This window comes from Meriones unguiculatus, chromosome 14 (assembly GCF_030254825.1).
Source record: "Meriones unguiculatus strain TT.TT164.6M chromosome 14, Bangor_MerUng_6.1, whole genome shotgun sequence".
NCBI classification, from domain to species: Eukaryota; Metazoa; Chordata; class Mammalia; order Rodentia; family Muridae; genus Meriones; species Meriones unguiculatus.
Genome location: NC_083361.1, coordinates 58,823,812 through 58,837,143, shown reverse-complemented (window position 1 = coordinate 58,837,143; position 13,332 = coordinate 58,823,812). Strand labels below are relative to the sequence as shown.

General features: G+C 42.4%; 1 long non-coding RNA gene across 1 annotated transcript in view; it reads left to right on the top strand.

The window, feature by feature from the left end:
- The window catches only part of LOC132647229 (uncharacterized), a 58,485-nt gene extending 49,942 nt beyond the window's left edge, over window positions 1-8,543 (top strand). The window contains exon 3 of the long non-coding RNA XR_009585566.1: window positions 4,562-8,543. This is a non-coding gene — a long non-coding RNA (uncharacterized LOC132647229). The remainder of the gene's footprint in view (window positions 1-4,561) is intronic.
- The last annotated feature ends 4,789 nt before the right edge of the window (window positions 8,544-13,332 follow it).

Below are 13,332 nucleotides of genomic sequence, written 5' to 3'. Positions count from 1 at the left end.
AGAGGTGAATTCAAAGAAAGTTCGGCATCTTCACTCTAGCTTTCAGTGTCTTCAGAGAGAGAGAGAGAGAGAGAGAAAGAGAGAGAGAAAGAGAGATCCTTAGGATTTTAAAACTCTGTTTATTTTAACAAATTCTTAGCTTTAAGAACAAAAGCCACATCAGGGGCTCTTCCTACCTCCCTTCTTTAAGATACAACTTCTACTCTAATTCAGTTACAAGCACTTTTCAAAGGGTGAGAAACTTTGTGTGTTATGGTGAATGGTCCATAGACATTTTCTAAGTCAGAAGTAGAGATTTCAGAGAGTATTTAATTCGCGAAACTGATAAAACGATTAAAAAAAAAACATCGGAAATCAATCAGGCATTGAGGCAAAAGTAAGTGTGTGTGTGTGTGTGTGTGTGTGTGTGTGTAGTGTACACCTAATTAAGCCACCATTATCCTGTGGATTTTTGTTTCCGGGCAGCTGTTGATGGAGCGAATAGGAAAGGATTAATCAACTATCTAGGATGTTCTTTCAAAATTAACAAGAAAGCAGTGTACAGTAAGCTAATAATAAGAATGACTAATAAGAACTATTACCATTACTGCTTAGCCCTTTGGGTACAAATTTGTCTATCTTGTTGCCAAGGCAAAGGTAATAATTGAATCTATCCTAAATCTGAGTGATGGAGTAGTCAGAAATGACTCTATCTGACAGAAGAGCCAGGAGGCAAGTGATGGATACTATTGTCTGGACGTGACCCTACATTAACACTACCTATCAGCATCTGGATGCTGTCACTGGTCCGCATCCCGGAGCCAAGAGGGCTGCCTGGCATAGTTCAAGCACTTCCACGGTTTCCATGCTGCGCTCTACCCTTTGCGAACAGCATAGGTGAGGAAACTAAGCTAAACCCTGCTCCCTGTGTCTCCATCTGCCTTATTGCCCCTCTCCACACCCATTGTTTGACAGGTGCTGGCAATTTACCCCTTATCTTGCCTGTTTATGAGGGATTTCTAAAACTAATAACAAAGGAGGAAGTGGTATTAATATTAATTAACACCATAAAATGAAACAGTTTTGGGATTTCACCCAGTGAATCCCCTCAGTCTCTAATTGGAGGAAGGGGAGGGGGAGGAGAGGGGAAGGGAAGGAAAAATGTGTGTGTGTGTGTGTGTGTGTGTGTGTGAGAGAGAGAGAGAGATACAGATGACCTACTGGGTGACAGGCACAGGTTGGAAGGGTGACATTTTATTGTAAGCCTCCCAATGAAAGGAAGAAAAGGAAGGGACCAGTCAATTTAATGCAGGGACCAAGGGTGCAAGAGTGTTGCTAAGAGACAGAGATGCTGCTAAAGTTCTATCACAAGCCCTATTCTGACCTTATGCAAATAGAGGCGGCCAACTCTTTGTGGAACGGCTGAAAATCCCACCCCCTGTGTCACCAATACCTGGCATCGAGCCTTTCATTCAAATGTTCTCTAAAAACACACACAGAGGATGTGACAAAGTGGGACACATCCAGGGGCTTTAGCACACACAAAACTCACCAAGAATATGGGGGAAGAGTAATAACCCTGATAATTTTAAATGGGAGGGGGGTGGTCAATGGCAGATCTTCCTGGGGAACATGTCACCCGTCTCTACCCTCTGTCACTGTCATCTTCCTTTAGCTGTAAAGCAACCTGAAGATTCAGAAATCGCCCTCTCCGTGCAGAAATAGAAGCCTATTAAGATACTGCAGTAGTGCCCAGAGTACCGTCATTAATTCACACCCGGAGGAGTGTGAGAAGGGACGGTGTGAGGGCGGGTGGAGGGGATGAGAAAGGTTGGTGCAGAGCAGAGCACTCACAGCAGTTTTTCCTGTCCCCCAAACCAAAAAGAAAGAAAAAAAAAATAGAAGAACTTTTCATTCCTTCCCTTCGACCTGTCCACTCTGTCGGAGAAGATTATATTTTAGAAGAAAGAAACTCAGGGGAGTAAGTCTCTTAGAGTTGACAGGGGAAGGTTGACAGGGCACATCAAGCCAGCCGGTGACTCTGGGTACCGGCTGTAGGAAAAGGTCGTTGTCATTATGGGGGGGTGGGGTGGAGTTGGTAGGTGCCTTTGAGGATTTACCCCCGCCCCCCGCCTTGGTTCAGCGCCCTCAAGCTGAGGGGCATGCTCTGCCACCTGGCCCTGAGTGCCAGCAGGTGAGCTATGAATTGGAGCAGGATGCGGTTAACAGGCCTGACCTGGGATTGCAGGCTCTGGATGCCCCCACCTTCTGCAGCACTTTCCGGTGCGGCCTCACTCCCACCGGTCCCCACTCCTTTTCACCTTGCATCAGCCCCAGGATTTGACGGTTGTAGGGCTTTCCTCCGCGGCAGCACGCCTGCCCTAGCCGCAGCCCCAGGGACTGCCGGCAGCTAGAAGCCGACCCAACCTGGAAAGCTCCTAGCTTGTTCCTCACTCGTTTCCTACAGAACAGAAGAACAGAAGCATTTTCTCTAAGTGGGAGCAAAGCCCGGCACACACAACTTGGAAAATTCAATTTAGTCAGCCTGCTTTTATATATATATATATATATATATATATATATATATATATATATATATATAAAAGTGACATATATATATATGTCACATATATATATGTCACATATATATGTCACATATATATGTGACATATATATATGTCACATATATATGTCACATATATATATATATATGACATATATATATATGTGACATATATATATATATGTGACATATATATATATATATATGTCACTTCCTCCGTCTCTTGATTTCAATATTGATAACAGGCCCACTGCTTCGCATCTTTAGGATAATAGTTGCAAATGAGTAGCCTCCCCCCTCCTCCCCCTCGACTTGGGAGCGTTTCAAGCTTTCAGCGGCAACTAACTTCTCAGGGTAACTTCTCCCTGCGACCCCCCCTCCCCTTTTAATGGTGGGACTTTTCATGATGTGCACAATACTATTAAAATTTCATATTAGCACTGTGTATGGTGAACTTTGTAATGGGAAATTCAATAGCTGCTGTAAATATTAATGGAATATGAAATGAAGCCACAGCCTCGACCAGCCCTGACAGTAAAACGGAGTGAGCGTTTGGCGGCCCCGGGGGCGAGAGAGGCCTTTCCTCTTGTCGCTCTCGCTTTATTACATTAGCTCCGGCCTCCCCACGCCGGCGTGGGCTCTGAAGCCGAGGCGCAGGGTCACCCATGACAAATGTCCCCGTGTCTCACCAACAGGCCCCGCCTGGCCCTGCCACTCCATCTGCTCAACAGGCCCCGGGAGAGTGTTTGCGGGTGTAAGTTTCGGGGGCACAGCGCTCTGGAGAGAGCCAGGTTTCCAAAAAGGTTGCGGTGGTTTCGGAGCCTCCTCAGGCCGTCCGCTCCCTGGACCCGGGGGAGGGGAGGACTCCGAGCAGCGAGTGTTAACGAACCCCAAGTGGCTTTCTCGGGTGCAAAGAGCTACTCGAAAAGCCAGACCGCCCACTCTTCATCCAGACCCGCGGCCCTCCGAGCTCTCCCCCAAGCCCCAGCCCAACCGCAGCCCTGACCTGCAGGGCGGGGCTCAGAACCCGCCTTTTCACCAAAAAAATAAAATATACAGAAAGAGCTGCCAGCACCTCCAGCGTCCAGGAGCAACGCTGGGGTCGCGAACTGACCCTTCGGGGCCGGTTCCCTCCACCCCGAGCCTAAACCACCCGGGCGGTCTATCAGCAGCTCAGTGCGGACGGCCAAAGTCTAAGGCTTTGGAACCGCCAAGCTCAGCCTTTTCCCAGCCTGGAATCTTCCAGAAACCCCCGGGGAGTGCAGACCGCGGGAGTCGCAGCGGTTCTTCCAGCATCGGAGGGCCAGGCCCGGCCTTTGGGAAGCCGGGGTCGCTGCCGGGGAGGACTCCACGCGTGCAAGCGTGGGCCTCGTCCTGCGGGTTATTTCCGCAGGCTGGGGGCGACCTGGATCTGAGTGGCAGGGGACGCGCCCGCCTGCCAGCCGCCCGGGTTTATGCTGTACCGACGGCCCTTAGGAGACCTTAGTGTTTAGGCGGGACGTTCACCTTCCCCTGTTAGGAGTTCACCTGGCAGCCTCGAGCAAGGGCCTTCGCACTCCTGAAATCCTGTGGCTTCCCAAGCTCCAGCCACCGCTCCCTGGACCCTGGGGGGTGGAGGTGGCCGTGCAAGGCGTCGTGCAACAGGACCGAGCAAAGCGGGGGACACGGCGGCCCCCGCACCAGATGCCAGGCGGGAGACGGAGACTAAGAGAGCTCAGGACCGTAGTGCGGGGCTCCCCTTTGCTTTGGGCCTCTTTGAGACGGGCAAAAAGGGGCGCTTTCCGCTCGGAAAGGTGTTTCTAAAGCCTCTGCTCACCAGCGCAGCGGACTCTGGCTCTCGAGTCCTCCCATTTCACCGCCACTGACTGCAGAGTCAGGCGCCGCGTCCCTCTTACTCGGCAGGGGACACTTTTCTATTCCGACCCTCCTCTCCCTCTTTAAATTGTTTTCTGCCCATTTTCTCTTTGCCCCTGGAATCGGTCCAGTGGAATTAATCAGTGTCCCTCATTTGTTCTCCAGGTACCCAAACATCAGGACCCCAAAGAAGGGAAATAAAAGTGGGATTGAAGCGCTCCAGGGGTTCCCAGTCGGGGACTGCTTCAACACACTGACTCTGTGTAAGAGGACGATGCTTCAGGTGTGGTTTTCAGGTGACTGTCCTACGGCCACTCCATCCTTCCTCCTCAAGGGATCTGAGTCTCAGCATGTCTTCGGCGCCGTTAAATGCACCCCCAATCCCCGCTAAGATCTTGTAACTTTTTCTGCCTTGCCCCTATAAAAGAGTTACACTTTAGAAAAAACTTAAAAAAAAAAAAAGACAAGAAAAGGATATAGGTTTGGTAACCGTTAAATAACTTTCCCAGCGTGTATTAAAGGAAGATTGTATTTTATCAACAGCTGATTGATGCCCGTGTGAGCCTGTCGGTTTGTCTATAGTATCATATTTATTTAACCTGCTGGGGGACTGTGTTCAGGGGCAGCCTGTTCACGCTGACAAGAGCGTGCACATTACACACTACCCCAGGTATTTTGATTGATTGTTCCCACCCCAAAGCCTTTGGTTCATAATTTAGCACAGCGGGTTCTGCATCACAGACAAGGCTGGAAAAAAAAAAAATAAAAAAAATAAAATCCTGTAAGAGATTTCAATGAACAACTACTGGCAACAAACCTTTCTTTATCTGAAACCCCCAAATATTTTAAATACCTTAATAATCACAGAACATTCAACCCTTATTTAACCCATTTCCCCGAAGTGGTAACAGAGAATTCATTTTAAGTTTTTGGCTGGATCAGTCAGTCTGTCTTGAACTAGGGGGGTGAAGCTGTGAGGACATAGTGTGGGCTTTTTCCCCCCTCCTCTTTCTCTTGCAATAGAAGGCTTGGGGTCTTGAAGGAACAAGGCAGAAGATAATGGCTCTTTCCAGATGCTCCTCTTGTGTGCCTTTGGAATGTGGTTCATAAGGTCTTTTGCTGGAATTGCTACCATTATTTAACTCCATGAGCAAGGAAAGACTACCTTTTTTTCCCCCTTCAGGAGACAAAGTCTTCAGTGTACCTAAGAATCATACAAAAATATTTGTGTACTTAAAAAAAAAAAAAAAGAAAGTCATCTCAGCTGTCTGGGTTTATCCTAGCAAAAATGGAACCTGAAGTTAGTGACACCTAGTACAGAAGCCATTTCATAATTTCTTCTTGAGGGATGTCTAAGAAGAAGGAAGCTTTTTGGTAAAAATCATTTTTGCGAGCACCAGCAAAAGCACACATTTTAACTAGTATGCATTTATGGAATTGTTTTGGCTGTGATAAAAATAGGACATATATTCCTTCTTGTATTTCTGTTATTCCATCTTAGTAATATTTTTGTAAGAGATGCAAAAAACTAAGTTTTAATTGTGTGCTGTGTCCAGTGACAAAATGAGGCTTATTGTGCCCTGGTGGTTTTTGCAATTGTCTTTTAGAGAGTCTTGAAGCCTGAAAGGTCATCTTAGCAGCATCATATACCTGACTAAGTCCCCTTCCCAGAGTTTATTTCGGCATTCTAGGTTGGACGAGGTAGTCATTATCAAAATGGTCAATTGCATGAGGTTTCAGGGTGCAGATATGTAGACATTAAAGAAAGATGTCAAGAGCGTAATTGCCCTCACACAAGACAAAATAACTAATGCCAGTCCCCTGATTCATTTCCTAGGTTATTACTGGGGCAGAAAGATTTCTTTTAAAATCTATGTCGTGATAATAGATAGTGGTGATAGCAATTATTAAAACTTACTTCTTCATTTCTTCTTCATTCTTGAATATTATTCACAGAAGCTATCTTTGGACTTGATGTGTGCCTTTAAATAAGGGTAAAGACATTAACCAAATTTCATAGACTCCTCCCATTTCTAATTAATATTTCTTTTATTAAATGCCTCTTGTTTTTAATGCTGCCGCTAAAGACTTTCTTCCGTCATCTCATATTTGGAACAGGCTTGAAAGAAAGTGGACACTTTCTTTGCCAATAATAGCATGTTCAGCGACATTTTTTATCTCTAGATGTTGCTATTTATCCTCAGAATGATATTCAATGAAAAAAGAAAAACTCAGAACATTTGGTAACTCCAGGAAGGGCATCCCTCTGCTGAGAAACAGCCATGGTCTGTTTTAAGTGCAGACACAGTATCCAGAAAGAAAGCACAAGGGCAGACTGGCAAATGAAGTATTTACCTATGCCTCCATGGCAGCCAGGGGCACTGCAAGGCAGACCCAGTGCTGTGGAGGAAAGGGCACTGATTTGTCAGCAGTAAACAGATTCTATGCCTTATACTTACAGTTGTTAAGGAAGTATTGAGCTATCACATGAATCCATCTGTGGTCATTTTCAAAGCATTTAGAAATCATTGGTTTATACTGAAAATGAATCTTCCTTTCTGCCTTTCTTTTTTCCTTCCTTCCTTTCTTTCTCTCTTTCTCTCTGAAGCAGGGTCTCATGTAGCCCCAGGTGGTCTCTCACATGCTGTGTAGTTTGGTGGGTCCTGCCTCTATCTCCTGGGATGGCAGGCATGTGATACCATGCCTGGTTTATGTAGTGCCGGGGTTGAGCTCAGGGACTGGCATATACTCAGCTCTAGTAACTGAGTCACAGTCTCTGTGGGGGAACTTTTTGAAAACAAAACAAAACAAAACAAAACATTTACTGTCATTTTTTAAAAAAAATAGAATACTATGTTAGTTACCCACAATAGTGAATGGAATTATTCTATATATTTTTTTTTCTGGGAAAATCAAACAGACCAATGTCCCAACTATTTTTGAGGGAATATTTTGATAAGTTTAAATACATGTTTAAATACAAACACATACAAATTAACCTCTTTGAAGTTTGGCTGACTTCTTAACTGTATAGCACTGGGTGTGTCTATCTGTCTCTGAGTTCCTTTATGTAAAGAAATAATAAATCAGGGTTTGTGGAAAGGGTTATGTGAACAAACTCTTGAGAAGCTCTTACAGCAGAGTTGGGGAGGTATAACTCCTAGCCACCCAGAATTTATTGTTATAGCCCATGCTGTACACTGATGTTTTAATATCATTATTTAAAATGATGTCCCCCCCTGTCACCTATAGTGTTGTATGACCAGATGCTAAAACTAAAACTAAGGTTGATTTTGTTCTAAAAAGGCTGCTAAAACAAACAAACAAACAAAAACAACAACAAAAACAAAAACAAAACCCAAACCCAAAAAAACCAAAACCAAAACCAAAACCAAACCAAACCAAACCAAAACCAAACCCCACTGTACTGTAGTCAAATGTTAGCAGAAGAAAATACCCCCAAGGAGCAAAGCAATCTTTGCCTTCCTGTGTCTAATGCTCAAGGCACAGTAAATAACCAGTAGCCTTATATGTAAAGTTCAGCCAACAATTCAGCTCCAAAAAGTGGTGAGAATGCCACCAAAAAATATTTGCGTACCAGATCAGAGACACTTGACCTGAAACTCCTAAGGAGTCAAATAGCTAGATTTTCGATTTCCAGCCCCTTTATTTCATAAAGAGACCAGCATGCTGCTTCTCATGACTGCAGTAGCTATGTACCTAAGTCCTCCAGAGTCTTGTCTCTCTGTTACCATTTAACGAGGTAAGGACATCTCAGCTTTCTCAGTTAAAAGCATTCTCTTGAAACATGTGTTTTACATATGTATTATTATATTACAGATTTCTTCCTAGGAGAAAGTGATATGTCCTGGTAACACGTTAGACTGTCTATTAAAAACTAGGGCATCAATGTGAAAAACAAAGGTTGCAGTAACACAAATTTTCAGGCCCTGCTTATTTCCTGATGTGCATGTTGAGCTTGGGGTTATAACAATACCGACCTCAACTGGAAACATTGGCAACACTACCTGACTGTGGACTCTCTGTGTTTGTGAGCTGCTCCACTGCCACTCCCAGCAGTAACTTGAGATGAGAGCTCAAGTGCAAGCTGAGTACCCGAGAGGTGGGTGACAGAGCTCTCCCCTTTTCTGCAGGTCACCTTCGGTGGATACAGAACAAGAGTTTCTGTTGTTACACTCAGATCCCAGCACTTCAGGTATGAATAGTTTTCATTTTTTTTTTGGTCCTTCCCGCAAGGAATACCTGGATCAAGCTGAGGCAGGAGCTGGTCAACATCAACTTCATCCTTGGAAGCACGCCCACCCTACTTCTCTTTCATTCTCTTTCAGTCCTACCCACTTTTCTTCTTCTTCTTCTTTTTTTTTTTTTCACAAAGCCTTGGCCATTACAAGGAGGTTTGCTTCTATTCTTTATGTATACCAGAAACACAGGAAGTCCAAAGACACTGGGTTTTGTGAGCAGTTAGCTTGATCTAAACCAGGGATGGACTTTGTGTATCAGATAGAATATTTTCTTCCAAATGTCATTTGTTGTTGCTTGGTTTGATTTGAAATTGAATGTAAGGCGTTCAAGCTCAGCTTCATTATTAGACATTTTTCACTTTTCCCTAATTGTTATTATTTTTAAAATATTTATTTCTTTGTTATGTATACAGTGTTCTGTCTGCATGTGTACATGCATACTAGAAAAGGGCATTCGATCTCATTATAGATGGTTGTGAGCCACCATGTGGTTGCTGGGAATTGAACACAGGTCCTCTGGGAGATCAGCCAGTGCTCTGAAACTCTGTGCCATCTCTCCAGCCCTCCCTAATTAGTTTTAAGATGAGGGTGAAGGCAACACCTTCATTATACGTTACTGGATTATATAACCCTTCTTCCTACATCTTTCAGTATTGATCCATAAGCCTAAAAATGAATCTTTGACTTTCTCATACTCAGGCAAATAGCAGTGTCAAAGTTACTATGCAAACAGCAAACAGATATTAGGATAGCACCAAGGGGTCTGTTGTTTCCTATGAACTTTTTTTTTTTTTTTTTTGTCTCACAATGCCTTGGCCATCACAAGGTTTGTTTCTATTCTGTATGTGTACCAGAAACACAGGAAGTTCTGAGACAGAATGTGAGATTGAAGGAAGTACCATAGTCTCTTAATTCAAAAGTAAATTACTTTTTAAACATTGCCCCCTTTGAGATTTGGCAAATAGTTAAACTAGTTTACACACTTCTTCTCTCTCTCTTTCCTTTTAAGTACAGCTCGTAAGTAAGCAGACACCTTAACCAGCTCTCATAGTAAACAGCTTTCTTTTTATTGCCTTTTCATAGCAGAGAGCTATCAAAAATAAGATAATGCCTAAAGATCTGGAGCCTAATCAGCTTTCTTGCTGAGTTTAAAGAGTCCTGAGGCTGTTAAGTTAGCCCTGGTTATATATGCGGGTGGCTGTGGTGTTTGCTCTGCCCCATTTTGATGGAGAGGGTAATGTGTTTGCCAGATAAGGGGAAAGGGACCAGCCACGAACGCAAGGTTCTGTTTGATAAACCCTGACATGGTTAGCCATTTTTCATACACATGAAAGGAAGCTTTCAAACCCAAAGGAAAATAGAGGCGTCCATTCAGGCTTACTCATGTTTATCAAGACAAAAAAGGTAAATAAAGAAAATTGGCATCCTGTAGTCTATTTAATTAATTAGCTCCACAGCTTATCATAAAATTGAAAAGTTGGATAATGTTCAAGTCTGTTTTTTACTTATTTGTGATCTAGTGAGGTAAGTTTTTCTTGTTCATATATATTGAAAAGGCAGTTATTTTGCTGGGCCACGTTGCCTCATTGCAAGGTGTAGGCTCAACACGAAGAACATTTTGAACTGAAGTCAAGCCTTTATAGGGCTTCTGTGCATGTTCTTGGAATAAGAATGCTATTTGAAATCGGTATTCAAATACATGATAGATGACATGCTTTGCAAAGAGGCCTGTAGCCAGAAAGAGATTGATAAGGCTGAGAACAAAATACCCTGCCCTGGATACACTTAATAATGTGAGACTGGTCTGTTCTAGAACTCCAGTTAATGTAAATGCGTACACAGAGGTGTTCTAAATAAATAACCGGCTTTGAGGTTGCAGCTAAATTGGTAGCGAAATGCTTAGCGTAAACGAGTCTGTGGCTTCATTTCTTAGCACTGTATAGAGAAGGCACGGTGGTGCCTCCCTATAATCTTAGCATGCAGAGGGCAGAGGCTGGGGAATTATGAAGTTCAACATCATTTTTAGTTTCATCATGAGTGTGGGGTCAGCATAAGGTATGGAAGACCATGTCTCAACAAACCAAATACAAATAAAAACTTTATTATTTAGAATATTTTTTAAGATGTTAGGGATTGGTACTGGCAATATGGCTCAGGGGGTGACAATACTTTCTGCTCATCCAGAAGATCTGAGTTCAGTCAGTTCCTAGTACCCACATTGGGTGGCTTACAACCACCTGTAACTCCAAGTCCAGGGGACTCAGTGCCTTCTTTCGGCCTCTGAGGGCATCCACACACATTCAACACACAAGCACATGCACTCTCTGTCTCTGTCTCTCTGTCTCTCTCTCTGTCTCTCTCTCTCTCTCACACACACACACACACACCCACCAAATCTTTACTTAAAAAATAAAATATTTAAATGTTGGTGATGAACTATGTTTTGCTTTATACCATTTTTGACATTCCTTCAAAGAAGAATTCAGTTATTTTTAATATTGCCACTGTACTATGGAGCTCAACTTCAATAGTTTAATGATTGATGGTTAATTTATCAGAAATAGCAACCTTAACTTATCCCAGTAAATTTTTTCTAATTCTCTTCTTAGAAATCCTAGTTTCCTGGTTTCTAGTAAATTAGAAGTGTTTAATAAACTAAAGATATGACCTTTAATGATTAGTTTATCTATAGAATACTTAAGAATATGATCACATAAATTTTTGGAGCTGTGTTTTTTCCATATGTGAATCAATTTACACATTTTGTGCTTTGTTATTACTAATCTATATGAATATAGAGTTTTAGATGAATTTAATGTCAACTGGGGATTAATGTGCATTAATTAAATTGACAGTATCTTCTTTAATGAGAAAAAAGGATTTAGTTCTAATACTGATGATCTTAATAAAGCTTCCTTCTACTTGTCTGTATTTTCTCAACATTAGGGATTATTTTTATTAGAAGGTGAAGTAATTTAGTGCTGGCTGGGCGGCAAAACTCAAATAAATCAAGTGATTGCAAACTGACTTTGTTTTTGTTATTGAGGTTGTATTACCAAGCCACATAACTTTCAATTAAAAAGGAACCAATTTGTATCACCTATTTAAAAATAAAAACACAAATTGGACTCCACATTTAATTTTCTTTTGAGCATTATGTAAGATGGCTAAGCATTTGGATGGGAGGGAGTATTCACAGGCAGTATCTACCATTATCTACCATGTAATGTTCAACATGCTTGTTTGAATTTTCTTTTTTTTAATTATTGTTTTTTTTAATTGGTTGAGAATTCCATACATGTATATAAGGTGCTTTAATCAAAGCCACTCCCCATTTCTTTCCTATCCCTCCCCTATCCCCTTGCTCCTAAACTCATGTGTTCATTTTATTTTTATTTGAATTTTCTTACATAGTGTAAAAGCTGTATTTTCCCAAACACAATCTTTGTCACAAAAGGGACCATATTTTGTTTGTTTGTTTGTTTGTTTTGTTGTTGTTTCAAAACAAGTTTTCTTCGTGTAGCCTTTGCTGTTCTGGACTCACTTTGTAGCCTAGCCTGGCCTGCTTTCGTCTCCCTGAGCGCTAGGATTGAAGGCATGTTCCACCACTTCCAGCTGGACTGTGTTTTGTAATAAAACCTTTGCACAAGCCTGTGAAGTCTCTGGAATTATTACCTCATCACAATGAGAAGGGACCACCCTACCCCGAACACTGGTGGGAGGAAACAGTTAACTGATGGTCCTTCCTAGCCAGCTATCCATGCAGAGGAGTGTGTGCCTCCGGCTCAGTGATGTGCACCAGACACCTTGAGGTTCTTTTTAAAAATTTTTTTTTCCCCCAGAGCTGAGGACTGAGCCCAGGGCCTTGCACTTGCTAGTCAAGTGCTCTACAGCTGAGCTAAATCCTCCCTACCTCCCCCTTTGAGGTTCTTATCCTAATCTTCACTACTGTTTTTCTGCTGTTGTTGTTGAGACAGGTTCTTATTGTGAAGCTCAGCCCAGGCTGGCCCAATTGCTTTCTAGGCCACAACTTCATTTTTATTTTGAAATGAAAACTGGAGGACAAAATGTAGAGAGGAAAGGAACTACCAAAAATAAAATTCTATTCAGGATATACATTAGTTTCATTCCATAAACAGACAATTATGTGCCATTGTGTGTATATATGTATACACACACACACATACACACACACATTAAGACAAGGTCTTACAATGCAGCCACTCCTGATGAGACTGGATAGACTGGGATCAGAAGAAAGGGGAAGAGGACCTCCCCTATCAGTGGACTGATATCAGGGCATAGGTGGAGCAAAGGGAGGGTGGTTGGTTTGGGATTGGAGGAGGGAGGGAGCTACAGGTGGGCTACAAAGTGAATAAACTGTAAGTAATAAAGATATTTTAAATTAAAAAACAAAGTGAATAAACTGTAATTAATAAAAAATAAATTAATTAAAAAAAAGACAAGGTCTCAGTCAGGCAATGGCGATGCATGCCTTTAATCCCAGCACTTGGGAGGCAGAGGCCAGTCTGGTCTACAGAGTGAGTTCCAAAACAGCCACAATGAAAAATCTATCTCCATAAAACAAACAAACAAAAAGAATCCAAAACCAAAACCAAAACACAACAAAACAAAACAAACAAAACAAAACAAAACAAAAAGAAATAAATCCAA